This window comes from Cornus florida, unplaced genomic scaffold, assembly GCF_030987335.1.
Source record: "Cornus florida cultivar Cherokee Brave unplaced genomic scaffold, ASM3098733v1 CherokeeBrave_3.0.0_Hap2_Chr02, whole genome shotgun sequence".
Classification (NCBI taxonomy): Eukaryota; Viridiplantae; Streptophyta; class Magnoliopsida; order Cornales; family Cornaceae; genus Cornus; species Cornus florida.
The window spans coordinates 81386799-81404522 of record NW_026775572.1 but is presented as its reverse complement, the minus strand read 5'-3'; the positions used below and the strand labels follow the sequence as shown (position 1 = coordinate 81404522).

At 45.5% G+C, this 17724-nt stretch overlaps 67 non-coding genes across 67 annotated transcripts; all 67 read left to right on the top strand.

Moving 5' to 3' along the window:
- Positions 1-87: 87 nt before the first annotated feature.
- LOC132298151 (5S ribosomal RNA) lies at positions 88-206 on the top strand. The gene has a single exon (XR_009479572.1). It is a non-coding gene; the product is annotated as a 5S ribosomal RNA (ribosomal RNA).
- A 139-nt stretch (positions 207-345) lies between these two features.
- Positions 346-464, top strand: LOC132298150 (5S ribosomal RNA). Its single transcript, XR_009479571.1, has one exon. It is a non-coding gene; the product is annotated as a 5S ribosomal RNA (ribosomal RNA).
- Positions 465-603: 139 nt separating this feature from the next.
- On the top strand, positions 604-722 carry LOC132298149 (5S ribosomal RNA). Its single transcript, XR_009479570.1, has one exon. It is a non-coding gene; the product is annotated as a 5S ribosomal RNA (ribosomal RNA).
- Positions 723-861: 139 nt separating this feature from the next.
- LOC132298148 (5S ribosomal RNA) lies at positions 862-980 on the top strand. Its single transcript, XR_009479569.1, has one exon. It is a non-coding gene; the product is annotated as a 5S ribosomal RNA (ribosomal RNA).
- A 139-nt stretch (positions 981-1119) lies between these two features.
- On the top strand, positions 1120-1238 carry LOC132298147 (5S ribosomal RNA). Its single transcript, XR_009479568.1, has one exon. It is a non-coding gene; the product is annotated as a 5S ribosomal RNA (ribosomal RNA).
- Positions 1239-1377: 139 nt separating this feature from the next.
- LOC132298146 (5S ribosomal RNA) lies at positions 1378-1496 on the top strand. The gene has a single exon (XR_009479567.1). It is a non-coding gene; the product is annotated as a 5S ribosomal RNA (ribosomal RNA).
- A 139-nt stretch (positions 1497-1635) lies between these two features.
- Positions 1636-1754, top strand: LOC132297099 (5S ribosomal RNA). The gene has a single exon (XR_009478972.1). It is a non-coding gene; the product is annotated as a 5S ribosomal RNA (ribosomal RNA).
- A 139-nt stretch (positions 1755-1893) lies between these two features.
- Positions 1894-2012, top strand: LOC132298145 (5S ribosomal RNA). The gene has a single exon (XR_009479566.1). It is a non-coding gene; the product is annotated as a 5S ribosomal RNA (ribosomal RNA).
- Positions 2013-2151: 139 nt separating this feature from the next.
- On the top strand, positions 2152-2270 carry LOC132296924 (5S ribosomal RNA). The gene has a single exon (XR_009478806.1). It is a non-coding gene; the product is annotated as a 5S ribosomal RNA (ribosomal RNA).
- Positions 2271-2409: 139 nt separating this feature from the next.
- Positions 2410-2528, top strand: LOC132296962 (5S ribosomal RNA). The gene has a single exon (XR_009478842.1). It is a non-coding gene; the product is annotated as a 5S ribosomal RNA (ribosomal RNA).
- Positions 2529-2667: 139 nt separating this feature from the next.
- LOC132297011 (5S ribosomal RNA) lies at positions 2668-2786 on the top strand. The gene has a single exon (XR_009478889.1). It is a non-coding gene; the product is annotated as a 5S ribosomal RNA (ribosomal RNA).
- A 139-nt stretch (positions 2787-2925) lies between these two features.
- LOC132296869 (5S ribosomal RNA) lies at positions 2926-3044 on the top strand. Its single transcript, XR_009478754.1, has one exon. It is a non-coding gene; the product is annotated as a 5S ribosomal RNA (ribosomal RNA).
- Positions 3045-3183: 139 nt separating this feature from the next.
- On the top strand, positions 3184-3302 carry LOC132296729 (5S ribosomal RNA). Its single transcript, XR_009478621.1, has one exon. It is a non-coding gene; the product is annotated as a 5S ribosomal RNA (ribosomal RNA).
- Positions 3303-3441: 139 nt separating this feature from the next.
- Positions 3442-3560, top strand: LOC132298144 (5S ribosomal RNA). Its single transcript, XR_009479565.1, has one exon. It is a non-coding gene; the product is annotated as a 5S ribosomal RNA (ribosomal RNA).
- A 139-nt stretch (positions 3561-3699) lies between these two features.
- LOC132296849 (5S ribosomal RNA) lies at positions 3700-3818 on the top strand. The gene has a single exon (XR_009478735.1). It is a non-coding gene; the product is annotated as a 5S ribosomal RNA (ribosomal RNA).
- A 139-nt stretch (positions 3819-3957) lies between these two features.
- LOC132298143 (5S ribosomal RNA) lies at positions 3958-4076 on the top strand. The gene has a single exon (XR_009479564.1). It is a non-coding gene; the product is annotated as a 5S ribosomal RNA (ribosomal RNA).
- Positions 4077-4215: 139 nt separating this feature from the next.
- LOC132298141 (5S ribosomal RNA) lies at positions 4216-4334 on the top strand. The gene has a single exon (XR_009479562.1). It is a non-coding gene; the product is annotated as a 5S ribosomal RNA (ribosomal RNA).
- A 139-nt stretch (positions 4335-4473) lies between these two features.
- LOC132298140 (5S ribosomal RNA) lies at positions 4474-4592 on the top strand. Its single transcript, XR_009479561.1, has one exon. It is a non-coding gene; the product is annotated as a 5S ribosomal RNA (ribosomal RNA).
- Positions 4593-4731: 139 nt separating this feature from the next.
- On the top strand, positions 4732-4850 carry LOC132298138 (5S ribosomal RNA). Its single transcript, XR_009479560.1, has one exon. It is a non-coding gene; the product is annotated as a 5S ribosomal RNA (ribosomal RNA).
- Positions 4851-4989: 139 nt separating this feature from the next.
- Positions 4990-5108, top strand: LOC132296728 (5S ribosomal RNA). Its single transcript, XR_009478620.1, has one exon. It is a non-coding gene; the product is annotated as a 5S ribosomal RNA (ribosomal RNA).
- Positions 5109-5247: 139 nt separating this feature from the next.
- Positions 5248-5366, top strand: LOC132296800 (5S ribosomal RNA). Its single transcript, XR_009478689.1, has one exon. It is a non-coding gene; the product is annotated as a 5S ribosomal RNA (ribosomal RNA).
- A 139-nt stretch (positions 5367-5505) lies between these two features.
- On the top strand, positions 5506-5624 carry LOC132296927 (5S ribosomal RNA). Its single transcript, XR_009478809.1, has one exon. It is a non-coding gene; the product is annotated as a 5S ribosomal RNA (ribosomal RNA).
- A 139-nt stretch (positions 5625-5763) lies between these two features.
- Positions 5764-5882, top strand: LOC132298137 (5S ribosomal RNA). The gene has a single exon (XR_009479559.1). It is a non-coding gene; the product is annotated as a 5S ribosomal RNA (ribosomal RNA).
- Positions 5883-6021: 139 nt separating this feature from the next.
- Positions 6022-6140, top strand: LOC132296808 (5S ribosomal RNA). The gene has a single exon (XR_009478697.1). It is a non-coding gene; the product is annotated as a 5S ribosomal RNA (ribosomal RNA).
- A 139-nt stretch (positions 6141-6279) lies between these two features.
- On the top strand, positions 6280-6398 carry LOC132296807 (5S ribosomal RNA). The gene has a single exon (XR_009478696.1). It is a non-coding gene; the product is annotated as a 5S ribosomal RNA (ribosomal RNA).
- Positions 6399-6537: 139 nt separating this feature from the next.
- Positions 6538-6656, top strand: LOC132298136 (5S ribosomal RNA). The gene has a single exon (XR_009479558.1). It is a non-coding gene; the product is annotated as a 5S ribosomal RNA (ribosomal RNA).
- A 139-nt stretch (positions 6657-6795) lies between these two features.
- Positions 6796-6914, top strand: LOC132298135 (5S ribosomal RNA). Its single transcript, XR_009479557.1, has one exon. It is a non-coding gene; the product is annotated as a 5S ribosomal RNA (ribosomal RNA).
- A 139-nt stretch (positions 6915-7053) lies between these two features.
- Positions 7054-7172, top strand: LOC132298134 (5S ribosomal RNA). Its single transcript, XR_009479556.1, has one exon. It is a non-coding gene; the product is annotated as a 5S ribosomal RNA (ribosomal RNA).
- A 139-nt stretch (positions 7173-7311) lies between these two features.
- LOC132298133 (5S ribosomal RNA) lies at positions 7312-7430 on the top strand. Its single transcript, XR_009479555.1, has one exon. It is a non-coding gene; the product is annotated as a 5S ribosomal RNA (ribosomal RNA).
- A 139-nt stretch (positions 7431-7569) lies between these two features.
- Positions 7570-7688, top strand: LOC132298132 (5S ribosomal RNA). The gene has a single exon (XR_009479554.1). It is a non-coding gene; the product is annotated as a 5S ribosomal RNA (ribosomal RNA).
- A 139-nt stretch (positions 7689-7827) lies between these two features.
- On the top strand, positions 7828-7946 carry LOC132297010 (5S ribosomal RNA). Its single transcript, XR_009478888.1, has one exon. It is a non-coding gene; the product is annotated as a 5S ribosomal RNA (ribosomal RNA).
- A 139-nt stretch (positions 7947-8085) lies between these two features.
- LOC132296867 (5S ribosomal RNA) lies at positions 8086-8204 on the top strand. The gene has a single exon (XR_009478752.1). It is a non-coding gene; the product is annotated as a 5S ribosomal RNA (ribosomal RNA).
- Positions 8205-8769: 565 nt separating this feature from the next.
- On the top strand, positions 8770-8888 carry LOC132296782 (5S ribosomal RNA). The gene has a single exon (XR_009478672.1). It is a non-coding gene; the product is annotated as a 5S ribosomal RNA (ribosomal RNA).
- Positions 8889-9027: 139 nt separating this feature from the next.
- On the top strand, positions 9028-9146 carry LOC132298131 (5S ribosomal RNA). Its single transcript, XR_009479553.1, has one exon. It is a non-coding gene; the product is annotated as a 5S ribosomal RNA (ribosomal RNA).
- Positions 9147-9285: 139 nt separating this feature from the next.
- LOC132298129 (5S ribosomal RNA) lies at positions 9286-9404 on the top strand. The gene has a single exon (XR_009479551.1). It is a non-coding gene; the product is annotated as a 5S ribosomal RNA (ribosomal RNA).
- Positions 9405-9543: 139 nt separating this feature from the next.
- Positions 9544-9662, top strand: LOC132298128 (5S ribosomal RNA). The gene has a single exon (XR_009479550.1). It is a non-coding gene; the product is annotated as a 5S ribosomal RNA (ribosomal RNA).
- A 139-nt stretch (positions 9663-9801) lies between these two features.
- Positions 9802-9920, top strand: LOC132296755 (5S ribosomal RNA). The gene has a single exon (XR_009478646.1). It is a non-coding gene; the product is annotated as a 5S ribosomal RNA (ribosomal RNA).
- A 139-nt stretch (positions 9921-10059) lies between these two features.
- Positions 10060-10178, top strand: LOC132298127 (5S ribosomal RNA). The gene has a single exon (XR_009479549.1). It is a non-coding gene; the product is annotated as a 5S ribosomal RNA (ribosomal RNA).
- Positions 10179-10317: 139 nt separating this feature from the next.
- LOC132296980 (5S ribosomal RNA) lies at positions 10318-10436 on the top strand. The gene has a single exon (XR_009478860.1). It is a non-coding gene; the product is annotated as a 5S ribosomal RNA (ribosomal RNA).
- Positions 10437-10569: 133 nt separating this feature from the next.
- On the top strand, positions 10570-10688 carry LOC132298126 (5S ribosomal RNA). Its single transcript, XR_009479548.1, has one exon. It is a non-coding gene; the product is annotated as a 5S ribosomal RNA (ribosomal RNA).
- A 139-nt stretch (positions 10689-10827) lies between these two features.
- Positions 10828-10946, top strand: LOC132298125 (5S ribosomal RNA). The gene has a single exon (XR_009479547.1). It is a non-coding gene; the product is annotated as a 5S ribosomal RNA (ribosomal RNA).
- Positions 10947-11085: 139 nt separating this feature from the next.
- On the top strand, positions 11086-11204 carry LOC132298124 (5S ribosomal RNA). The gene has a single exon (XR_009479546.1). It is a non-coding gene; the product is annotated as a 5S ribosomal RNA (ribosomal RNA).
- A 139-nt stretch (positions 11205-11343) lies between these two features.
- LOC132297180 (5S ribosomal RNA) lies at positions 11344-11459 on the top strand. The gene has a single exon (XR_009479049.1). It is a non-coding gene; the product is annotated as a 5S ribosomal RNA (ribosomal RNA).
- Positions 11460-11598: 139 nt separating this feature from the next.
- On the top strand, positions 11599-11717 carry LOC132298121 (5S ribosomal RNA). Its single transcript, XR_009479544.1, has one exon. It is a non-coding gene; the product is annotated as a 5S ribosomal RNA (ribosomal RNA).
- Positions 11718-11856: 139 nt separating this feature from the next.
- On the top strand, positions 11857-11975 carry LOC132298110 (5S ribosomal RNA). Its single transcript, XR_009479533.1, has one exon. It is a non-coding gene; the product is annotated as a 5S ribosomal RNA (ribosomal RNA).
- Positions 11976-12108: 133 nt separating this feature from the next.
- LOC132298098 (5S ribosomal RNA) lies at positions 12109-12227 on the top strand. The gene has a single exon (XR_009479523.1). It is a non-coding gene; the product is annotated as a 5S ribosomal RNA (ribosomal RNA).
- Positions 12228-12366: 139 nt separating this feature from the next.
- LOC132298087 (5S ribosomal RNA) lies at positions 12367-12485 on the top strand. Its single transcript, XR_009479516.1, has one exon. It is a non-coding gene; the product is annotated as a 5S ribosomal RNA (ribosomal RNA).
- Positions 12486-12624: 139 nt separating this feature from the next.
- LOC132298074 (5S ribosomal RNA) lies at positions 12625-12743 on the top strand. Its single transcript, XR_009479509.1, has one exon. It is a non-coding gene; the product is annotated as a 5S ribosomal RNA (ribosomal RNA).
- A 140-nt stretch (positions 12744-12883) lies between these two features.
- On the top strand, positions 12884-13002 carry LOC132298062 (5S ribosomal RNA). The gene has a single exon (XR_009479506.1). It is a non-coding gene; the product is annotated as a 5S ribosomal RNA (ribosomal RNA).
- A 139-nt stretch (positions 13003-13141) lies between these two features.
- On the top strand, positions 13142-13260 carry LOC132298050 (5S ribosomal RNA). The gene has a single exon (XR_009479502.1). It is a non-coding gene; the product is annotated as a 5S ribosomal RNA (ribosomal RNA).
- A 139-nt stretch (positions 13261-13399) lies between these two features.
- LOC132296842 (5S ribosomal RNA) lies at positions 13400-13518 on the top strand. Its single transcript, XR_009478729.1, has one exon. It is a non-coding gene; the product is annotated as a 5S ribosomal RNA (ribosomal RNA).
- Positions 13519-13657: 139 nt separating this feature from the next.
- Positions 13658-13776, top strand: LOC132296866 (5S ribosomal RNA). Its single transcript, XR_009478751.1, has one exon. It is a non-coding gene; the product is annotated as a 5S ribosomal RNA (ribosomal RNA).
- A 139-nt stretch (positions 13777-13915) lies between these two features.
- LOC132296754 (5S ribosomal RNA) lies at positions 13916-14034 on the top strand. The gene has a single exon (XR_009478645.1). It is a non-coding gene; the product is annotated as a 5S ribosomal RNA (ribosomal RNA).
- A 139-nt stretch (positions 14035-14173) lies between these two features.
- LOC132298038 (5S ribosomal RNA) lies at positions 14174-14292 on the top strand. The gene has a single exon (XR_009479499.1). It is a non-coding gene; the product is annotated as a 5S ribosomal RNA (ribosomal RNA).
- A 133-nt stretch (positions 14293-14425) lies between these two features.
- Positions 14426-14544, top strand: LOC132298027 (5S ribosomal RNA). Its single transcript, XR_009479493.1, has one exon. It is a non-coding gene; the product is annotated as a 5S ribosomal RNA (ribosomal RNA).
- A 139-nt stretch (positions 14545-14683) lies between these two features.
- LOC132298016 (5S ribosomal RNA) lies at positions 14684-14802 on the top strand. The gene has a single exon (XR_009479487.1). It is a non-coding gene; the product is annotated as a 5S ribosomal RNA (ribosomal RNA).
- Positions 14803-14941: 139 nt separating this feature from the next.
- On the top strand, positions 14942-15060 carry LOC132298005 (5S ribosomal RNA). Its single transcript, XR_009479481.1, has one exon. It is a non-coding gene; the product is annotated as a 5S ribosomal RNA (ribosomal RNA).
- Positions 15061-15200: 140 nt separating this feature from the next.
- LOC132297993 (5S ribosomal RNA) lies at positions 15201-15319 on the top strand. The gene has a single exon (XR_009479478.1). It is a non-coding gene; the product is annotated as a 5S ribosomal RNA (ribosomal RNA).
- A 139-nt stretch (positions 15320-15458) lies between these two features.
- On the top strand, positions 15459-15577 carry LOC132297982 (5S ribosomal RNA). Its single transcript, XR_009479474.1, has one exon. It is a non-coding gene; the product is annotated as a 5S ribosomal RNA (ribosomal RNA).
- Positions 15578-15716: 139 nt separating this feature from the next.
- LOC132296841 (5S ribosomal RNA) lies at positions 15717-15835 on the top strand. Its single transcript, XR_009478728.1, has one exon. It is a non-coding gene; the product is annotated as a 5S ribosomal RNA (ribosomal RNA).
- A 139-nt stretch (positions 15836-15974) lies between these two features.
- On the top strand, positions 15975-16093 carry LOC132296969 (5S ribosomal RNA). The gene has a single exon (XR_009478849.1). It is a non-coding gene; the product is annotated as a 5S ribosomal RNA (ribosomal RNA).
- Positions 16094-16232: 139 nt separating this feature from the next.
- LOC132296771 (5S ribosomal RNA) lies at positions 16233-16351 on the top strand. The gene has a single exon (XR_009478661.1). It is a non-coding gene; the product is annotated as a 5S ribosomal RNA (ribosomal RNA).
- Positions 16352-16490: 139 nt separating this feature from the next.
- On the top strand, positions 16491-16609 carry LOC132296770 (5S ribosomal RNA). The gene has a single exon (XR_009478660.1). It is a non-coding gene; the product is annotated as a 5S ribosomal RNA (ribosomal RNA).
- Positions 16610-16748: 139 nt separating this feature from the next.
- On the top strand, positions 16749-16867 carry LOC132296768 (5S ribosomal RNA). Its single transcript, XR_009478659.1, has one exon. It is a non-coding gene; the product is annotated as a 5S ribosomal RNA (ribosomal RNA).
- Positions 16868-17006: 139 nt separating this feature from the next.
- LOC132297970 (5S ribosomal RNA) lies at positions 17007-17125 on the top strand. The gene has a single exon (XR_009479469.1). It is a non-coding gene; the product is annotated as a 5S ribosomal RNA (ribosomal RNA).
- Positions 17126-17264: 139 nt separating this feature from the next.
- LOC132297957 (5S ribosomal RNA) lies at positions 17265-17383 on the top strand. Its single transcript, XR_009479465.1, has one exon. It is a non-coding gene; the product is annotated as a 5S ribosomal RNA (ribosomal RNA).
- A 139-nt stretch (positions 17384-17522) lies between these two features.
- LOC132296763 (5S ribosomal RNA) lies at positions 17523-17641 on the top strand. Its single transcript, XR_009478654.1, has one exon. It is a non-coding gene; the product is annotated as a 5S ribosomal RNA (ribosomal RNA).
- The last annotated feature ends 83 nt before the right edge of the window (positions 17642-17724 follow it).

Genomic DNA, 17724 nt, shown 5'->3' with positions numbered 1-17724 from the left:
ATTTATTTATTTCCCGGCGAATGCGTCGGAAGGGCAATAGAACGGTAGCGGAAGGGGTTTATAGGGAAATGGAGGCGAGAATATGTCGGGTGCGATCATACCAGCACTAATGCACCGGATCCCATCAGAACTCCGCAGTTAAGCGTGCTTGGGCGAGAGTAGTACTAGGATGGGTGACCCCCTGGGAAGTCCTCGTGTTGCACCCCTTTTTAGTCCGGTTTTGTATTTTTAATTTTAATTTTAATTTTATTAATACGTATTTATTTATTTCCCGGCGAATGCGTCGGAAGGGCAATAGAACGGTAGCGGAAGGGGTTTATAGGGAAATGGAGGCGAGAATATGTCGGGTGCGATCATACCAGCACTAATGCACCGGATCCCATCAGAACTCCGCAGTTAAGCGTGCTTGGGCGAGAGTAGTACTAGGATGGGTGACCCCCTGGGAAGTCCTCGTGTTGCACCCCTTTTTAGTCCGGTTTTGTATTTTTAATTTTAATTTTAATTTTATTAATACGTATTTATTTATTTCCCGGCGAATGCGTCGGAAGGGCAATAGAACGGTAGCGGAAGGGGTTTATAGGGAAATGGAGGCGAGAATATGTCGGGTGCGATCATACCAGCACTAATGCACCGGATCCCATCAGAACTCCGCAGTTAAGCGTGCTTGGGCGAGAGTAGTACTAGGATGGGTGACCCCCTGGGAAGTCCTCGTGTTGCACCCCTTTTTAGTCCGGTTTTGTATTTTTATTTTTAATTTTAATTTTATTAATACGTATTTATTTATTTCCCGGCGAATGCGTCGGAAGGGCAATAGAACGGTAGCGGAAGGGGTTTATAGGGAAATGGAGGCGAGAATATGTCGGGTGCGATCATACCAGCACTAATGCACCGGATCCCATCAGAACTCCGCAGTTAAGCGTGCTTGGGCGAGAGTAGTACTAGGATGGGTGACCCCCTGGGAAGTCCTCGTGTTGCACCCCTTTTTAGTCCGGTTTTGTATTTTTAATTTCAATTTTAATTTTATTAATATGTATTTATTTATTTCCCGGCGAATGCGTCGGAAGGGCAATAGAACGGTAGCGGAAGGGGTTTATAGGGAAATGGAGGCGAGAATATGTCGGGTGCGATCATACCAGCACTAATGCACCGGATCCCATCAGAACTCCGCAGTTAAGCGTGCTTGGGCGAGAGTAGTACTAGGATGGGTGACCCCCTGGGAAGTCCTCGTGTTGCACCCCTTTTTAGTCCGATTTTGTATTTTTAATTTCAATTTTAATTTTATTAATATGTATTTATTTATTTCCCGGCGAATGCGTCGGAAGGGCAATAGAACGGTAGCGGAAGGGGTTTATAGGGAAATGGAGTCGAGAATATGTCGGGTGCGATCATACCAGCACTAATGCACCGGATCCCATCAGAACTCCGCAGTTAAGCGTGCTTGGGCGAGAGTAGTACTAGGATGGGTGACCCCCTGGGAAGTCCTCGTGTTGCACCCCTTTTTAGTCCGGTTTTGTATTTTTAATTTCAATTTTAATTTTATTAATATTTATTTATTTATTTCCCGACGAATGCGTCGGAAGGGCAATAGAACGGTAGCGGAAGGGGTTTATAGGGAAATGGAGGCGAGAATATGTCGGGTGCGATCATACCATCACTAATGCACCGGATCCCATCAGAACTCCGCAGTTAAGCGTGCTTGGGCGAGAGTAGTACTAGGATGGGTGACCCCCGGGGAAGTCCTCGTGTTGCACCCCTTTTTAGTCCGGTTTTGTATTTTTAATTTTAATTTTAATTTTATTAATATGTATTTATTTATTTCCCGGCGAATGCGTCGGAAGGGCAATAGAACGGTAGCGGAAGGGGTTTATAGGGAAATGGAGGCGAGAATATGTCGGGTGCGATCATACCAGCACTAATGCACCGGATCCCATCAGAACTCCGCAGTTAAGCGTGCTTGGGCGAGAGTAGTACTAGGATGGGTGACCCCCTGGGAAGTCCTCGTGTTGCACCCCTTTTTAGTCCGGTTTTGTATTTTTAATTTCAATTTTAATTTTATTAATATGTATTTATTTATTTCCCGGCGAATGCGTCGGAAGGGCAATAGAACGGTAGCGGAAGGGGTTTATAGGGAAATGGAGGCGAGAATATGTCGGGTGCGATCATACCAGCACTAATGCACCGGATCCCATCAGAACTCCGCTGTTAAGCGTGCTTGGGCGAGAGTAGTACTAGGATGGGTGACCCCCTGGGAAGTCCTCGTGTTGCACCCCTTTTTAGTCCGGTTTTGTATTTTTAATTTCAATTTTAATTTTATTAATATGTATTTATTTATTTCCCGGCGAATGCGTCGGAAGGGCAATAGAACGGTAGCGGAAGGGGTTTATAGGGAAATGGAGGCGAGAATATGTCGGGTGCGATCATACCAGCACTAATGCACCGGATCCCATCAGAACTCCGCAGTTAAGCGTGCTTGGGCGAGAGTAGTACTAGGATGGGTGACTCTCTGGGAAGTCCTCGTGTTGCACCCCTTTTTAGTCCGGTTTTGTATTTTTAATTTCAATTTTAATTTTATTAATATGTATTTATTTATTTCCCGGCGAATGCGTCGGAAGGGCAATAGAACGGTAGCGGAAGGGGTTTATAGGGAAATGGAGGCGAGAATATGTCGGGTGCGATCATACCATCACTAATGCACCGGATCCCATCAGAACTCCGCAGTTAAGCGTGCTTGGGCGAGAGTAGTACTAGGATGGGTGACCCCCTGGGAAGTCCTCGTGTTGCACCCCTTTTTAGTCCGGTTTTGTATTTTTAATTTCAATTTTAATTTTATTAATATGTATTTATTTATTTCCCGGCGAATGCGTCGGAAGGGCAATAGAACGGTAGCGGAAGGGGTTTATAGGGAAATGGAGGCGAGAATATGTCGGGTGCGATCATACCAGCACTAATGCACCGGATCCCATCAGAACTCCGCAGTTAAGCGTGCTTGGGCGAGAGTAGTACTAGGATGGGTGACCCCCGGGGAAGTCCTCGTGTTGCACCCCTTTTTAGTCCGGTTTTGTATTTTTAATTTCAATTTTAATTTTATTAATATGTATTTATTTATTTCCCGGCGAATGCGTCGGAAGGGCAATAGAACGGTAGCGGAAGGGGTTTATAGGGAAATGGAGGCGAGAATATGTCGGGTGCGATCATACCAGCACTAATGCACCGGATCCCATCAGAACTCCGCAGTTAAGCGTGCTAGGGCGAGAGTAGTACTAGGATGGGTGACCCCCTGGGAAGTCCTCGTGTTGCACCCCTTTTTAGTCCGGTTTTGTATTTTTAATTTTAATTTTAATTTTATTAATACGTATTTATTTATTTCCCGGCGAATGCGTCGGAAGGGCAATAGAACGGTAGCGGAAGGGGTTTATAGGGAAATGGAGGCGAGAATATGTCGGGTGCGATCATACCAGCACTAATGCACCGGATCCCATCAGAACTCCGCAGTTAAGCGTGCTTGGGCGAGAGTAGTACTAGGATGGGTGACCCCCTGGGAAGTCCTCGTGTTGCACCCCTTTTTAGTCCGGTTTTGTATTTTTAATTTTAATTTTAATTTTATTAATACGTATTTATTTATTTCCCGGCGAATGCGTCGGAAGGGCAATAGAACGGTAGCGGAAGGGGTTTATAGGGAAATGGAGGCGAGAATATGTCGGGTGCGATCATACCAGCACTAATGCACCGGATCCCATCAGAACTCCGCAGTTAAGCGTGCTTGGGCGAGAGTAGTACTAGGATGGGTGACCCCCTGGGAAGTCCTCGTGTTGCACACCTTTTTAGTCCGGTTTTGTATTTTTAATTTTAATTTTAATTTTATTAATACGTATTTATTTATTTCCCGGCGAATGCGTCGGAAGGGCAATAGAACGGTAGCGGAAGGGGTTTATAGGGAAATGGAGGCGAGAATATGTCGGGTGCGATCATACCAGCACTAATGCACCGGATCCCATCAGAACTCCGCAGTTAAGCGTGCTTGGGCGAGAGTAGTACTAGGATGGGTGACCCCCTGGGAAGTCCTCGTGTTGCACCCCTTTTTAGTCCGGTTTTGTATTTTTATTTTTAATTTTAATTTTATTAATACGTATTTATTTATTTCCCGGCGAATGCGTCGGAAGGGCAATAGAACGGTAGCGGAAGGGGTTTATAGGGAAATGGAGGCGAGAATATGTCGGGTGCGATCATACCAGCACTAATGCACCGGATCCCATCAGAACTCCGCAGTTAAGCGTGCTTGGGCGAGAGTAGTACTAGGATGGGTGACCCCCTGGGAAGTCCTCGTGTTGCACCCCTTTTTAGTCCGGTTTTGTATTTTTAATTTTAATTTTAATTTTATTAATACGTATTTATTTATTTCCCGGCGAATGCGTCGGAAGGGCAATAGAACGGTAGCGGAAGGGGTTTATAGGGAAATGGAGGCGAGTATATGTCGGGTGCGATCATACCAGCACTAATGCACCGGATCCCATCAGAACTCCGCAGTTAAGCGTGCTTGGGCGAGAGTAGTACTAGGATGGGTGACCCCCTGGGAAGTCCTCGTGTTGCACCCCTTTTTAGTCCGGTTTTGTATTTTTAATTTTAATTTTAATTTTATTAATACGTATTTATTTATTTCCCGGCGAATGCGTCGGAAGGGCAATAGAACGGTAGCGGAAGGGGTTTATAGGGAAATGGAGGCGAGAATATGTCGGGTGCGATCATACCAGCACTAATGCACCGGATCCCATCAGAACTCCGCAGTTAAGCGTGCTTGGGCGAGAGTAGTACTAGGATGGGTGACCCCCTGGGAAGTCCTCGTGTTGCACCCCTTTTTAGTCCGGTTTTGTATTTTTAATTTTAATTTTAATTTTATTAATACGTATTTATTTATTTCCCGGCGAATGCGTCGGAAGGGCAATAGAACGGTAGCGGAAGGGGTTTATAGGGAAATGGAGGCGAGAATATGTCGGGTGCGATCATACCAGCACTGATGCACCGGATCCCATCAGAACTCCGCAGTTAAGCGTGCTTGGGCGAGAGTAGTACTAGGATGGGTGACCCCCTGGGAAGTCCTCGTGTTGCACCCCTTTTTAGTCCGGTTTTGTATTTTTAATTTTAATTTTAATTTTATTAATACGTATTTATTTATTTCCCGGCGAATGCGTCGGAAGGGCAATAGAACGGTAGCGGAAGGGGTTTATAGGGAAATGGAGGCGAGAATATGTCGGGTGCGATCATACCAGCACTAATGCACCGGATCCCATCAGAACTCCGCAGTTAAGCGTGCTTGGGCGAGAGTAGTACTAGGATGGGTAACCCCCTGGGAAGTCCTCGTGTTGCACCCCTTTTTAGTCCGGTTTCGTATTTTTAATTTTAATTTTAATTTTATTAATACGTATTTATTTATTTCCCGGCGAATGCGTCGGAAGGGCAATAGAACGGTAGCGGAAGGGGTTTATAGGGAAATGGAGGCGAGAATATGTCGGGTGCGATCATACCAGCACTAATGCACCGGATCCCATCAGAACTCCGCAGTTAAGCGTGCTTGGGCGAGAGTAGTACTAGGGTGGGTGACCCCCGGGGAAGTCCTCGTGTTGCACCCCTTTTTAGTCCGGTTTTGTATTTTTAATTTTAATTTTAATTTTATTAATATGTATTTATTTATTTCCCGGCGAATGCGTCGGAAGGGCAATAGAACGGTAGCGGAAGGGGTTTATAGGGAAATGGAGGCGAGAATATGTCGGGTGCGATCATACCAGCACTAATGCACCGGATCCCATCAGAACTCCGCAGTTAAGCGTGCTTGGGCGAGAGTAGTACTAGGATGGGTGACCCCCTGGGAAGTCCTCGTGTTGCACCCCTTTTTAGTCCGGTTTTGTATTTTTAATTTTAATTTTAATTTTATTAATATGTATTTATTTATTTCCCGGCGAATGCGTCGGAAGGGCAATAGAACGGTAGCGGAAGGGGTTTATAGGGAAATGGAGGCGAGAATATGTCGTGTGCGATCATACCAGCACTAATGCACCGGATCCCATCAGAACTCCGCAGTTAAGCGTGCTTGGGCGAGAGTAGTACTAGGATGGGTGACCCCCTGGGAAGTCCTCGTGTTGCACCCCTTTTTAGTCCGGTTTTGTATTTTTAATTTCAATTTTAATTTTATTAATATATATTTATTTATTTCCCGGCGAATGCGTCGGAAGGGCAATAGAACGGTAGCGGAAGGGGTTTATTGGGAAATGGAGGCGAGAATATGTCGTGTGCGATCATACCAGCACTAATGCACCGGATCCCATCAGAACTCCGCAGTTAAGCGTGCTTGGGCGAGAGTAGTACTAGGATGGGTGACCCCCTGGGAAGTCCTCGTGTTGCACCCCTTTTTAGTCCGGTTTTGTATTTTTAATTTCAATTTTAATTTTATTAATATGTATTTATTTATTTCCCGGCGAATGCGTCGGAAGGGCAATAGAACGGTAGCGCAAGGGGTTTATAGGGAAATGGAGGCGAGAATATGTCGGGTGCGATCATACCAGCACTAATGCACCGGATCCCATCAGAACTCCGCAGTTAAGCGTGCTTGGGCGAGAGTAGTACTAGGATGGGTGACCCCCTGGGAAGTCCTCGTGTTGCACCCCTTTTTAGTCCGGTTTTGTATTTTTAATTTCAATTTTAATTTTATTAATATGTATTTATTTATTTCCCGGCGAATGCGTCGGAAGGGCAATAGAACGGTAGCGGAAGGGGTTTATAGGGAAATGGAGGCGAGAATATGTCGGGTGCGATCATACCAGCACTAATGCACCGGATCCCATCAGAACTCCGCAGTTAAGCGTGCTTGGGCGAGAGTAGTACTAGGATGGGTGACCCCCTGGGAAGTCCTCGTGTTGCACCCCTTTTTAGTCCGGTTTTGTATTTTTAATTTCAATTTTAATTTTATTAATATGTATTTATTTATTTCCCGGCGAATGCGTCGGAAGGGCAACAGAACGGTAGCGGAAGGGGTTTATAGGGAAATGGAGGCGAGAATATGTCGGGTGCGATCATACCAGCACTAATGCACCGGATCCCATCAGAACTCCGCAGTTAAGCGTGCTTGGGCGAGAGTAGTACTAGGATGGGTGACCCCCTGGGAAGTCCTCGTGTTGCACCCCTTTTTAGTCCGGTTTTGTATTTTTAATTTCAATTTTAATTTTATTAATATGTATTTATTTATTTCCCGGCGAATGCGTCGGAAGGGCAATAGAACGGTAGCGGAAGGGGTTTATAGGGAAATGGAGGCGAGAATATGTCGGGTGCGATCATACCAGCACTAATGCACCGGATCCCATCAGAACTCCGCAGTTAAGCGTGCTTGGGCGAGAGTAGTACTAGGATGGGTGACCCCCTGGGAAGTCCTCGTGTTGCACCCCTTTTTAGTCCGGTTTTGTATTTTTAATTTCAATTTTAATTTTATTAATATGTATTTATTTATTTCCCGGCGAATGCGTCGGAAGGGCAATAGAACGGTAGCGGAAGGGGTTTATAGGGAAATGGAGGCGAGAATATGTCGGGTGCGATCATACCAGCACTAATGCACCGGATCCCATCAGAACTCCGCAGTTAAGCGTGCTTGGGCGAGAGTAGTACTAGGATGGGTGACCCCCTGGGAAGTCCTCGTGTTGCACCCCTTTTTAGTCCGGTTTTGTATTTTTAATTTCAATTTTAATTTTATTAATATTTATTTATTTATTTCCCGACGAATGCGTCGGAAGGGCAATAGAACGGTAGCGGAAGGGGTTTATAGGGAAATGGAGGCGAGAATATGTCGGGTGCGATCATACCATCACTAATGCACCGGATCCCATCAGAACTCCGCAGTTAAGCGTGCTTGGGCGAGAGTAGTACTAGGATGGGTGACCCCCTGGGAAGTCCTCGTGTTGCACCCCTTTTTAGTCCGGTTTTGTATTTTTAATTTCAATTTTAATTTTATTAATATGTATTTATTTATTTCCCGGCGAATGCGTCGGAAGGGCAATAGAACGGTAGCGGAAGGGGTTTATAGGGAAATGGAGGCGAGAATATGTCGGGTGCGATCATACCAGCACTAATGCACCGGATCCCATCAGAACTCCGCAGTTAAGCGTGCTTGGGCGAGAGTAGTACTAGGATGGGTGACCCCCGGGGAAGTCCTCGTGTTGCACCCCTTTTTAGTCCGGTTTTGTATTTTTAATTTCAATTTTAATTTTATTAATATGTATTTATTTATTTCCCGGCGAATGCGTCGGAAGGGCAATAGAACGGTAGCGGAAGGGGTTTATAGGGAAATGGAGGCGAGAATATGTCGGGTGCGATCATACCAGCACTAATGCACCGGATCCCATCAGAACTCCGCAGTGGAAGTCCTCGTGTTGCACCCCTTTTTAGTCCGGTTTTGTATTTTTAATTTTAATTTTAATTTTATTAATACGTATTTATTTATTTCCCGGCGAATGCGTCGGAAGGGCAATAGAACGGTAGCGGAAGGGGTTTATAGGGAAATGGAGGCGAGAATATGTCGGGTGCGATCATACCAGCACTAATGCACCGGATCCCATCAGAACTCCGCAGTGGAAGTCCTCGTGTTGCACCCCTTTTTAGTCCGGTTTTGTATTTTTAATTTTAATTTTAATTTTATTAATACGTATTTATTTATTTCCCGGCGAATGCGTCGGAAGGGCAATAGAACGGTAGCGGAAGGGGTTTATAGGGAAATGGAGGCGAGAATATGTCGGGTGCGATCATACCAGCACTAATGCACCGGATCCCATCAGAACTCCGCAGTTAAGCGTGCTTGGGCGAGAGTAGTACTAGGATGGGTGACCCCCTGGGAAGTCCTTGTGTTGCACCCCTTTTTAGTCCGGTTTTGTATTTTTAATTTTAATTTTAATTTTATTAATACGTATTTATTTATTTCCCGGCGAATGCGTCGGAAGGGCAATAGAACGGTAGCGGAAGGGGTTTATAGGGAAATGGAGGCGAGAATATGTCGGGTGCGATCATACCAGCACTAATGCACCGGATCCCATCAGAACTCCGCAGTTAAGCGTGCTTGGGCGAGAGTAGTACTAGGATGGGTGACCCCCTGGGAAGTCCTCGTGTTGCACCCCTTTTTAGTCCGGTTTTGTATTTTTAATTTTAATTTTAATTTTATTAATACGTATTTATTTATTTCCCGGCGAATGCGTCGGAAGGGCAATAGAACGGTAGCGGAAGGGGTTTATAGGGAAATGGAGGCGAGAATATGTCGGGTGCGATCATACCAGCACTAATGCACCGGATCCCATCAGAACTCCGCAGTTAAGCGTGCTTGGGCGAGAGTAGTACTAGGATGGGTGACCCCCTGGGAAGTCCTCGTGTTGCACCCCTTTTTAGTCCGGTTTTGTATTTTGAATTTTAATTTTAATTTTATTAATACGTATTTATTTATTTCCCGGCGAATGCGTCGGAAGGGCAATAGAACGGTAGCGGAAGGGGTTTATAGGGAAATTGAGGCGAGAATATGTCGGGTGCGATCATACCAGCACTAATGCACCGGATCCCATCAGAACTCCGCAGTTAAGCGTGCTTGGGCGAGAGTAGTACTAGGATGGGTGACCCCCTGGGAAGTCCTCGTGTTGCACCCCTTTTTAGTCCGGTTTTGTATTTTTAATTTTAATTTTAATTTTATTAATACGTATTTATTTATTTCCCGGCGAATGCGTCGGAAGGGCAATAGAACGGTAGCGGAAGGGGTTTATAGGGAAATGGAGGCGAGAATATGTCGGGTGCGATCATACCAGCACTAATGCACCGGATCCCATCAGAACTCCGCAGTTAAGCGTGCTTGGGCGAGAGTAGTACTAGGATGGGTGACCCCCTGGGAAGTCCGCGTGTTGCACCCCTTTTTAGTCCGGTTTTGTATTTTTAATTTTAATTTTAATTTTATTAATATGTATTTATTTATTTCCCGGCGAATGCGTCGGAAGGGCAATAGAACGGTAGCGGAAGGGGTTTATAGGGAAATGGAGGCGAGAATATGTCGGGTGCGATCATACCAGCACTAATGCACCGGATCCCATCAGAACTCCGCAGTTAAGCGTGCTTGGGCGAGAGTAGTACTAGGATGGGTGACCCCCTGGGAAGTCCTCGTGTTGCACCCCTTTTTAGTCCGGTTTTGTATTTTTAATTTTTATTTTAATTTTATTAATATGTATTTATTTATTTCCCGGCGAATGCGTCGGAAGGGCAATAGAACGGTAGCGGAAGGGGTTTATAGGGAAATGGAGGCGAGAATATGTCGGGTGCGATCATACCAGCACTAATGCACCGGATCCCATCAGAACTCCGCAGTTAAGCGTTCTTGGGCGGGAGTAGTACTAGGATGGGTGACCCCCTGGGAAGTCCTCGTGTTGCACCCCTTTTTAGTCCGGTTTTGTATTTTTAATTTTAATTTTATTAATATGTATTTATTTATTTCCCGGCGAATGCGTCGGAAGGGCAATAGAACGGTAGCGGAAGGGGTTTATAGGGAAATGGAGGCGAGAATATGTCGGGTGCGATCATACCAGCACTAATGCACCGGATCCCATCAGAACTCCGCAGTTAAGCGTGCTTGGGCGAGAGTAGTACTAGGATGGGTGACCCCCTGGGAAGTCCTCGTGTTGCACCCCTTTTTAGTCCGGTTTTGTATTTTTAATTTTAATTTTAATTTTATTATTATGTATTTATTTATTTCCCGGCGAATGCGTCGGAAGGGCAATAGAACGGTAGCGGAAGGGGTTTATAGGGAAATGGAGGCGAGAATATGTCGGGTGCGATCATACCAGCACTAATGCACCGGATCCCATCAGAACTCCGCAGTTAAGCGTGCTTGGGCGAGAGTAGTACTAGGATGGGTGACCCCCTGGGAAGTCCTCGTGTTGCACCCCTTTTTAGTCCGGTTTTGTATTTTTAATTTTAATTTTAATTTTATTAATATGTATTTATTTATTTCCCGGCGAATGCGTCGGAAGGGTAATAGAACGGTAGCGGAAGGGGTTTATAGGGAAATGGAGGCGAGAATATGTCGGGTGCGATCATACCAGCACTAATGCACCGGATCCCATCAGAACTCCGCAGTTAAGCGTGCTTGGGCGAGAGTAGTACTAGGATGGGTGACCCCCTGGGAAGTCCTCGTGTTGCACCCCTTTTTAGTCCGGTTTTGTATTTTTAATTTTAATTTTAATTTTATTAATATGTATTTATTTATTTCCCGGCGAATGCGTCGGAAGGGCAATAGAACGGTAGCGGAAGGGGTTTATAGGGAAATGGAGGCGAGAATATGTCGGGTGCGATCATACCAGCACTAATGCACCGGATCCCATCAGAACTCCGCAGTTAAGCGTGCTTGGGCGAGAGTAGTAGGATGGGTGACCCCCTGGGAAGTCCTCGTGTTGCACCCCTTTTTAGTCCGGTTTTGTATTTTTAATTTTAATTTTAATTTTATTAATATGTATTTATTTATTTCCCGGCGAATGCGTCGGAAGGGCAATAGAACGGTAGCGGAAGGGGTTTATAGGGAAATGGAGGCGAGAATATGTCGGGTGCGATCATACCAGCACTAATGCACCGGATCCCATCAGAACTCCGCAGTTAAGCGTGCTTGGGCGAGAGTAGTACTAGGATGGGTGACCCCCTGGGAAGTCCTCGTGTTGCACCCCTTTTTAGTCCGGTTTTGTATTTTTAATTTTAATTTTAATTTTATTAATATGTATTTATTTATTTCCCGGCGAATGCGTCGGAAGGGCAATAGAACGGTAGCGGAAGGGGTTTATAGGGAAATGGAGGCGAGAATATGTCGGGTGCGATCATACCAGCACTAATGCACCGGATCCCATCAGAACTCCGCAGTTAAGCGTGCTTGGGCGAGAGTAGTACTAGGATGGGTGACCCCCTGGGAAGTCCTCGTGTTGCACCCCTTTTTAGTCCGGTTTTGTATTTTTAATTTTAATTTTATTAATATGTATTTATTTATTTCCCGGCGAATGCGTCGGAAGGGCAATAGAACGGTAGCGGAAGGGGTTTATAGGGAAATGGAGGCGAGAATATGTCGGGTGCGATCATACCAGCACTAATGCACCGGATCCCATCAGAACTCCGCAGTTAAGCGTGCTTGGGCGAGAGTAGTACTAGGATGGGTGACCCCCTGGGAAGTCCTCGTGTTGCACCCCTTTTTAGTCCGGTTTTGTATTTTTAATTTTAATTTTAATTTTATTATTATGCATTTATTTATTTCCCGGCGAATGCGTCGGAAGGGCAATAGAACGGTAGCGGAAGGGGTTTATAGGGAAATGGAGGCGAGAATATGTCGGGTGCGATCATACCAGCACTAATGCACCGGATCCCATCAGAACTCCGCAGTTAAGCGTGCTTGGGCGAGAGTAGTACTAGGATGGGTGACCCCCTGGGAAGTCCTCGTGTTGCACCCCTTTTTAGTCCGGTTTTGAATTTTTAATTTTAATTTTAATTTTATTAATATGTATTTATTTATTTCCCGGCGAATGCGTCGGAAGGGCAATAGAACGGTAGCGGAAGGGGTTTATAGGGAAATGGAGGCGAGAATATGTCGGGTGCGATCATACCAGCACTAATGCACCGGATCCCATCAGAACTCCGCAGTTAAGCGTGCTTGGGCGAGAGTAGTACTAGGATGGGTGACCCCCTGGGAAGTCCTCGTGTTGCACCCCTTTTTAGTCCGGTTTTTGTATTTTTAATTTTAATTTTAATTTTATTAATATGTATTTATTTATTTCCCGGCGAATGCGTCGGAAGGGCAATAGAACGGTAGCGGAAGGGGTTTATAGGGAAATGGAGGCGAGAATATGTCGGGTGCGATCATACCAGCACTAATGCACCGGATCCCATCAGAACTCCGCAGTTAAGCGTGCTTGGGCGAGAGTAGTACTAGGATGGGTGACCCCCTGGGAAGTCCTCGTGTTGCACCCCTTTTTAGTCCGGTTTTGTATTTTTAATTTTAATTTTAATTTTATTAATATGTATTTATTTATTTCCCGGCGAATGCGTCGGAAGGGCAATAGAACGGTAGCGGAAGGGGTTTATAGGGAAATGGAGGCGAGAATATGTCGGGTGCGATCATACCAGCACTAATGCACCGGATCCCATCAGAACTCCGCAGTTAAGCGTGCTTGGGCGAGAGTAGTACTAGGATGGGTGACCCCCTGGGAAGTCCTCGTGTTGCACCCCTTTTTAGTCCGGTTTTGTATTTTTAATTTTAATTTTAATTTTATTAATACGTATTTATTTATTTCCCGGCGAATGCGTCGGAAGGGCAATAGAACGGTAGCGGAAGGGGTTTATAGGGAAATGGAGGCGAGAATATGTCGGGTGCGATCATTCCAGCACTAATGCACCGGATCCCATCAGAACTCCGCAGTTAAGCGTGCTTGGGCGAGAGTAGTACTAGGATGGGTGACCCCCTGGGAAGTCCTCGTGTTGCACCCCTTTTTAGTCCGGTTTTGTATTTTTAATTTTAATTTTAATTTTATTAATATGTATTTATTTATTTCCCGGCGAATGCGTCGGAAGGGCAATAGAACGGTAGCGGAAGGGGTTTATAGGGAAATGGAGGCGAGAATATGTCGGGTGCGATCATACCAGCACTAATGCACCGGATCCCATCAGAACTCCGCAGTTAAGCGTGCTTGGGCGAGAGTAGTACTAGGATGGGTGACCCCCGGGGAAGTCCTCGTGTTGCACCCCTTTTTAGTCCGGTTTTGTATTTTTAATTTTAATTTTAATTTTATTAATATGTATTTATTTATTTCCCGGCGAATGCGTCGGAAGGGCAATAGAACGGTAGCGGAAGGGGTTTATAGGGAAATGGAGGCGAGAATATGTCGGGTGCGATCATACCAGCACTAATGCACCGGATCCCATCAGAACTCCGCAGTTAAGCGTGCTTGGGCGAGAGTAGTACTAGGATGGGTGACCCCCTGGGAAGTCCGCGTGTTGCACCCCTTTTTAGTCCGGTTTTGTATTTTTAATTTTAATTTTAATTTTATTAATATGTATTTATTTATTTCCCGGCGAATGCGTCGGAAGGGCAATAGAACGGTAGCGGAAGGGGTTTATAGGGAAATGGAGGCGAGAATATGTCGGGTGCGATCATACCAGCACTAATGCACCGGATCCCATCAGAACTCCGCAGTTAAGCGTGCTTGGGCGAGAGTAGTACTAGGATGGGTGACCCCCTGGGAAGTCCTCGTGTTGCACCCCTTTTTAGTCCGGTTTTGTATTTTTAATTTTAATTTTATTAATATGTATTTATTTATTTCCCGGCGAATGCGTCGGAAGGGCAATAGAACGGTAGCGGAAGGGGTTTATAGGGAAATGGAGGCGAGAATATGTCGGGTGCGATCATACCAGCACTAATGCACCGGATCCCATCAGAACTCCGCAGTTAAGCGTGCTTGGGCGAGAGTAGTACTAGGATGGGTGACCCCCTGGGAAGTCCTCGTGTTGCACCCCTTTTTAGTCCGGTTTTGTATTTTTAATTTTAATTTTAATTTTATTATTATGCATTTATTTATTTCCCGGCGAATGCGTCGGAAGGGCAATAGAACGGTAGCGGAAGGGGTTTATAGGGAAATGGAGGCGAGAATATGTCGGGTGCGATCATACCAGCACTAATGCACCGGATCCCATCAGAACTCCGCAGTTAAGCGTGCTTGGGCGAGAGTAGTACTAGGATGGGTGACCCCCTGGGAAGTCCTCGTGTTGCACCCCTTTTTAGTCCGGTTTTGAATTTTTAATTTTAATTTTAATTTTATTAATATGTATTTATTTATTTCCCGGCGAATGCGTCGGAAGGGCAATAGAACGGTAGCGGAAGGGGTTTATAGGGAAATGGAGGCGAGAATATGTCGGGTGCGATCATACCAGCACTAATGCACCGGATCCCATCAGAACTCCGCAGTTAAGCGTGCTTGGGCGAGAGTAGTACTAGGATGGGTGACCCCCTGGGAAGTCCTCGTGTTGCACCCCTTTTTAGTCCGGTTTTTGTATTTTTAATTTTAATTTTAATTTTATTAATATGTATTTATTTATTTCCCGGCGAATGCGTCGGAAGGGCAATAGAACGGTAGCGGAAGGGGTTTATAGGGAAATGGAGGCGAGAATATGTCGGGTGCGATCATACCAGCACTAATGCACCGGATCCCATCAGAACTCCGCAGTTAAGCGTGCTTGGGCGAGAGTAGTACTAGGATGGGTGACCCCCTGGGAAGTCCTCGTGTTGCACCCCTTTTTAGTCCGGTTTTGTATTTTTAATTTTAATTTTAATTTTATTAATATGTATTTATTTATTTCCCGGCGAATGCGTCGGAAGGGCAATAGAACGGTAGCGGAAGGGGTTTATAGGGAAATGGAGGCGAGAATATGTCGGGTGCGATCATACCAGCACTAATGCACCGGATCCCATCAGAACTCCGCAGTTAAGCGTGCTTGGGCGAGAGTAGTACTAGGATGGGTGACCCCCTGGGAAGTCCTCGTGTTGCACCCCTTTTTAGTCCGGTTTTGTATTTTTAATTTTAATTTTAATTTTATTAATACGTATTTATTTATTTCCCGGCGAATGCGTCGGAAGGGCAATAGAACGGTAGCGGAAGGGGTTTATAGGGAAATGGAGGCGAGAATATGTCGGGTGCGATCATTCCAGCACTAATGCACCGGATCCCATCAGAACTCCGCAGTTAAGCGTGCTTGGGCGAGAGTAGTACTAGGATGGGTGACCCCCTGGGAAGTCCTCGTGTTGCACCCCTTTTTAGTCCGGTTTTGTATTTTTAATTTTAATTTTAATTTTATTAATATGTATTTATTTATTTCCCGGCGAATGCGTCGGAAGGGCAATAGAACGGTAGCGGAAGGGGTTTATAGGGAAATGGAGGCGAGAATATGTCGGGTGCGATCATACCAGCACTAATGCACCGGATCCCATCAGAACTCCGCAGTTAAGCGTGCTTGGGCGAGAGTAGTACTAGGATGGGTGACCCCCCGGGAAGTCCTCGTGTTGCAACCCTTTTTAGTCCGGTTTTGTATTCTTAATTTTAATTTTAATTTTATTAATATGTATTTATTTATTTCCCGGCGAATGCGTCGGAAGGGCAATAGAACGGTAGCGGAAGGGGTTTATAGGGAAATGGAGGCGAGAATATGTCGGGTGCGATCATACCAGCACTAATGCACCGGATCCCATCAGAACTCCGCAGTTAAGCGTGCTTGGGCGAGAGTAGTACTAGGATGGGTGACCCCCCGGGAAGTCCTCGTGTTGCACCCCTTTTTAGTCCGGTTTTGTATTTTTAATTTTAATTTTAATTTTATTAATATGTATTTATTTATTTCCCGGCGAATGCGTCGGAAGGGCAATAGAACGGTAGCGGAAGGGGTTTATAGGGAAATGGAGGCGAGAATATGTCGGGTGCGATCATACCAGCACTAATGCACCGGATCCCATCAGAACTCCGCAGTTAAGCGTGCTTGGGCGAGAGTAGTACTAGGATGGGTGACCCCCCGGGAAGTCCTCGTGTTGCACCCCTTTTTAGTCCGGTTTTGTATTTTTAATTTTAATTTTAATTTTATTAATATGTATTTATTTATTTCCCGGCGAATGCGTCGGAAGGGCAATAGAACGGTAGCGGAAGTGGTTTATAGGGAAATGGAGGCGAGAATATGTCGGGTGCGATCATACCAGCACTAATGCACCGGATCCCATCAGAACTCCGCAGTTAAGCGTGCTTGGGCGAGAGTAGTACTAGGATGGGTGACCCCCCGGGAAGTCCTCGTGTTGCACCCCTTTTTAGTCCGGTTTTGTATTTTTAATTTTAATTTTAATTTTATTAATATGTATTTATTTATTTCCCGGCGAATGCGTCGGAAGGGCAATAGAACGGTAGCGGAAGGGGTTTATAGGGAAATGGAGGCGAGAATATGTCGGGTGCGATCATACCAGCACTAATGCACCGGATCCCATCAGAACTCCGCAGTTAAGCGTGCTTGGGCGAGAGTAGTACTAGGATGGGTGACCCCCTGGGAAGTCCTCGTGTTGCACCCCTTTTTAGTCCGGTTTTGTATTTTTAATTCTAATTTTAATTTTATTAATATGTATTTATTTATTTCCCGGCGAATGCGTCGGAAGGGCAATAGAACGGTAGCGGAAGGGGTTTATAGGGAAATGGAGGCGAGAATATGTCGGGTGCGATCATACCAGCACTAATGCACCGGATCCCATCAGAACTCCGCAGTTAAGCGTGCTTGGGCGAGAGTAGTACTAGGATGGGTGACCCCCTGGGAAGTCCTCGTGTTGCACCCCTTTTTAGTCCGGTTTTGTATTTTTAATTTTAATTTTAATTTTATTAAAATGTATTTATTTATTTCCCGGCGAATGCGTCGGAAGGGCAATAGAACGGTAGCGGAAGGGGTTTATAGGGAAATGGAGGCGAGAATATGTCGGGTGCGATCATACCAGCACTAATGCACCGGATCCCATCAGAACTCCGCAGTTAAGCGTGCTTGGGCGAGAGTAGTACTAGGATGGGTGACCCCCTGGGAAGTCCTCGTGTTGCACCCATTTTTAGTCCGGTTTTGTATTTTTAATTTTAATTTTAATTTTATTAATATGTATTTATTTATTTCCCGGCGAATGCGTCGGAA